The 5090-nt window shown below is 37.7% G+C and overlaps 1 long non-coding RNA gene across 1 annotated transcript; it reads left to right on the top strand.

The window, feature by feature from the left end:
- Nucleotides 1-1438: 1438 nt before the first annotated feature.
- LOC114562135 (uncharacterized) lies at nt 1439-3443 on the top strand. Its single transcript, XR_003693443.1, has 5 exons — nt 1439-1525; nt 2439-2503; nt 2611-2789; nt 2873-3060; nt 3167-3443. It is a non-coding gene; the product is annotated as an uncharacterized LOC114562135 (long non-coding RNA).
- Nucleotides 3444-5090: the final 1647 nt, after the last annotated feature.

Below are 5090 nucleotides of genomic sequence, written 5' to 3'. Positions count from 1 at the left end.
CTCAAGGCCACCGTATGTTCCAGGCAAACAAAAACACAAACAAAAGCAAAACACCATACTATATACAATAAACATAAGAAAACACTAGGAACCTAAGAATTGGGATTGGAGGGTAATCGCTGTCCAACAAAATCACACGTCACAACGCAAACTCAACTTCCCAATTGGCTGCTGAGTGTTCTCCATTGCCGACTGGCAGGGTCTATTAGAAATTATGCAAATTAGGTTCAGGCAGCATTTCCAGATGACTGACAGGCTCCCTAACTGGTAATTAGCATGTGTTGGTTTCTTATTGGCCAGAACTGTGTGACTGTCTGGTGACAAGTGAAATGGATACACGCTGCTGGCTCTCAGGCATTTCATCAAATCTCTCTATTTGTCTCTGTCCCTCTCTCCCTCTGTGTTTGTCTCTGTCCCCTCTCTCTCTCTCTCTCTTTCAGTCTTTCTCCACATCCTCAGTCTTCTGTTGTTCTGTCTCACTTTTTTTTTCAGTCACTCATGGGTTTTTTACATCCTCTGCTCAGTCCTTCACAAAACAGCTGAAAACAAGACAAATTAAGTTCATCTCCAGGAGACAGCCAGTAACTGATGAAGTAATAAATAAAATAGTAAGTGAACATTTTAAAGTACAACTCCAGGGATGATGTTTTCCATAAAGTTAGGAGACTCACAAGATACAGTACAAATTAAGAATTTAAATCAAATCTTGGATATATGTATGGGTCATTTTCCATAATGCAACCTATTCAATATTTTCCTTGACACTCATTGTCTAGTAAATGTCTTTCAAATTCCATTCTTCCCAATTTGTAGTGCAGGACTTCTGTTAAACATTTCTAGTGTCCAAGCCCGAGGTTATTTTTTCAGACTTGTCAACGCTTCTCCAGAGCCACAAGAGACATTGTGCAACTTTTTTCAGAGGCTAAGTAGTAGTAGTGGTCTCCATAGTAAACTGACCCGATTTTGCAAAATCTAAAGTTCTCCTTTCAACGGTCTGTGTAGAAGGCAAGAAAGTTATTCTTCCATCATATTAATCATGTTTTACATCACTTGTCTCATTATACATAAAGTATTGCAGTCTAAAACAACATCCCTGCAATAAATACCGCCTTCATGAAAGTTATGATATTTAGTTTGTTTGAAAGATGTTGATTTAACTGAATGGCCATTATAGGGATTTTCGATTGGGATGTGATTTAATTGCATTGTGTTACAGAAAGAGAACATCCTAATATGGTGTTCACCTATTGGATTTTTTTTTTAGGCTATATCACCCTAAAAAATGCTGGGTTATTTCATCTACCCAACCGCTGGGTTATGAAATGTTTTACCCATTATGGGTTATTTATATGGAAGTTGGGTTATTTTGTGCAACTCATGTGTTGAGTCAAAATCCATCAACCCAACATACATCGGTTGACCCAGCACTTGGGATCATCAGATCATCACCAGAGTCCACACACCGAGCGCTTGTCACAGCAGAGAACCAGTCTGGTCATCCAACGAGGCAAATACATAATAAAAGGTTTGTGTACACTAGCTACATGTCTAATTCACATTGTCTGTGTTGCGTTACCTATTAAAGTACTATCTTTATATTGTGAGGCTTGTTGGTTAGTTTGGCTAACAACGTAGCTAGCTAACGTTAGCCATTTAGCCGTTATCATGGAAGCATGTATAGCCTACAGCTTATCCGTTTGGTCGGAATTATATTAATGAATTAATGAAACACGTTCATAATGCCCATGGGCATATGGTCATGTTTATTGAGTTCACCAGGCTAATTTGCCAGCTAGTTTCAAGTTAGCCAGGTAATTCGGCAGTTCACAAACTATCTAGCTAGCTAGCTAGCTAGCTAGATAGTTTACTAGCCAACTGGCTGTCAGTTAGTTGCCTTGCTAGCTATATTATTTTAACTGGCTATAAATGAAGCTTTTAATGTGAAATGTGAAGGCATAACAGTGTATGACTGATTAAAGTATGTAAAAACAGTGAGATAAACCTGATGTTTGACTAAATGCATTTATGAGCATTTATTTAAGTAAATTGGTGACCCACAATAGATAAGAACAAATGCTTATTTAAAATGGCGGCCTGGCAAACGACAAGGGCCACTTGAGTTAAGGGTTAAGAAATATATAATAAAAAGTTTGGGAACCACTGCTGTACTGTTGTACTGACACTCGTGCCCTGAAGGCTATGCTTTGAGCAGCCACAAATATTCTTGTAAAAAGGTAAAAACAATTTACATGCATGCAATTTGTCATATGAATTGTATAGGTAGAGAGGGAGGATTGTGATGCTAAATAAAATGGCTGTTATCTTCACATTGGATTACATTCTGCTGTTAGTCTGCATTGCTTTTACATGGTGATATCTGAATAGTTAATACAATAGCAATTGTATCTTTGCTTAAGCTCTTTTTGTGTTTGTTTCAGATCAATGGATAGCTTTGTCATTAACACTTTGACAGAGTGCCAGACCTTGTCGAAAGATTTAAAAGGTAAGAAATATGTTTTCCCATCCACAGCATATCAAGTCTGCATTGCTACTAAAGCCCTTTTCAGACATGAATTCTTATGAAATATAATTTCCTCTTTTTTTCAATAGCTTCCACGTAATATGTTAAAGTGACTCCAATAGATGAATAGAGCCGGCCACTGGATTCCTGGAGGAAAGGCTGCGGAACGTCAGGAAGCGGCTGAGATCAACCAGCAGGTCGCAGAGCACGGAACAGACACCACCACAAACGCCAGATGATGGCGCACTCTCAAGGGCTCTCATACCAGGTAATTATTAAACTGAAAAATTATTTGATGAAGCAAAACATCCATATTTCAGTGAATGACAACTTTCTTGTTCTTTTTTACAGACTGTACCATATCAGACGAACGTGGGTCACAGCTTAAAGAATGGTTGAGAAATAATTCTCAGCCCCTCAGCCAGATAGAGAACTACATGCCGAACACAGCAGTCTACAGGGCCAAGTGGATTAGGGACAACAATTGGACCATCGATCAAATCCTCGAAGAGTTCCCTCACCTAATGACCAAAGGCATGGTAGGTATAGGGAAATATGATCTTACATATAAGGATGCATTGTTTATAATGTTTTATTAGTGTGTCACATTGAATTGGTTTTAAAAATGTGTTTTCCATTTTATAGATTGCACAGGCTTGTCCTGCATGGGGATGCTGCATCAAAGTTGTTTGAAACTTGGTCACGTGAAATGCCAGGAGGGGAGTCTAAAATGGTAAAGTTTATTTAAAGTAGAATACTTGCTTGCAAGTAGAGCTAATGGCTCTTAATAGCAGCTTTTTAATAGGAATTTGAATTTGTTCACTATAGACCTGTTGAATGTTCAGCCAGATCATTCGTAATTGTTGTTTTGCTCTGAATGTTTTCCTACCTGAGTGATATGAACTGCACCATTTCCACTATATTGTTGATATAATAAATTTTTTTCAAAGATTCCATTATGTTGTTTTGTTTTTGTATTGTTTAAGTGTTTATTAAATAATATATGCATACATCTAGCATGTATTCTGTTCTAGGTTTGTAGTTTAACAGTTTTATTGCAATTTATTTTCTTAAATTGTACTGTAATGTGTTAGAATTAATCTGGCATATAGGTTAATTTTGCCCAGCATTCGGGTACACTATATAACAAATATGTAGTTGAATCAACCCAGAATTGTAATTAATTTGACCCAGCATTTGGGTACACTATATAACAAATATGTAGTTGAATCAACCCAGAATTGTAATTAATTTGACCCAGCATTTGGGTAGAATATTTAACTCATCTGTTGGGTTAAAAATCACCAACCCATCTTGCTGGGTCAAATTAACTACTGTTGGTCCGGTGCAATAGTGATCCAGCGGTTGGGTTATAAAACAACCCAAGTTGGGTTATTTTTAACCCATCATTTTTAAGTGACTAACAAACTCAATAGCGTAAAACTAAATGCAGAGAATTTATATATTAAAATTAATCCTCAACAACATAACCCTTAGGCTCAAATCAGAATAATCAAGCATTTGCATAAAGAAAACTACATTTTAACTCAGTTTGTGTTATAAACTACATACTGTTATAGCATGTAAATGTGGGCCTCTGCAGGCCTAAACATTCACACAAATCATAGAGGGTTAAGCATCATGCACAAGTGATCTTTTCCTTATAGCGTCTTATGGTTTAATACCATATACATTAATAAATTATTCATCACACCATGAACAAGTGCACAGCTGACTTATCTGCTTCTACAAAGGGTTGAGGATAAAGGAGGTGAGAGAGAGAAACATGAGGGAAGGAGCAGGGAAAGAGTGTGTAAAAAGCAGAGGGAGACAGAGAGAACATAAGACCCCTCAGATGTGTTGCCTTCTCGGCAATAAGCACACTATCGAGGATTAGCCCTGCCTACGGAACACTGGATTTTATCAATGCAATCTATCCTGTTTTTAGTAAGCAAGCCTAAAAATTCACTTAGCTTGAGTAAACATTGATTGTTATAGCCAAGCTCGCAGCAGTTTGTTGGGAGTGTGCTGCTGCGAGCAAACATCTTAATCAGAGGAACAACACGATGTGCTCTGTGGCCACCGCCATCCTCATCTGTCTTTATGTCAATGGAGCAGATTCCATACAGCTACAGCCCTGGGGTGGATTGCAACACAATGAATCTGCATTGGTGACTGTTGTCACGTAAACCATCAGAATTAGCATAATAAGTAATAATCTGGATGACAGTCTCACCCAGTGAAAGTGAAGGAACTCCTGTGTGTGAGTAACTTGTTACAGAAAGAGCCCAGGGCATGATAATTAGGACATTAACCGGCGTGTTTCATATGTACAGTAAATTGCCTCATGATCTTAGTGAGCATACAATTTATCTGCATGATCAAGTGTTCACTTTAAATACCAGCATAATGTTAATGTAAATATTAGCGGATAAATGCATGTCATGGATAACTTAAAAGGTGTCCTAATGAAATACCACAGAAGAAAGAGCTGGAAAATAAGCCTGTTTCACTATTCGATTCTCTTTGATTCTGCAAAACATCTTCATTTTCTCTCTCTCTCTCTCTC

The sequence above is a fragment of the Perca flavescens genome, chromosome 9, assembly GCF_004354835.1.
Source record: "Perca flavescens isolate YP-PL-M2 chromosome 9, PFLA_1.0, whole genome shotgun sequence".
NCBI lineage: Eukaryota > Metazoa > Chordata > Actinopteri > Perciformes > Percidae > Perca > Perca flavescens.
The sequence above is the reverse complement of the archived record's forward strand: the minus strand, read 5'-3'. Positions and strand labels throughout refer to the sequence as shown.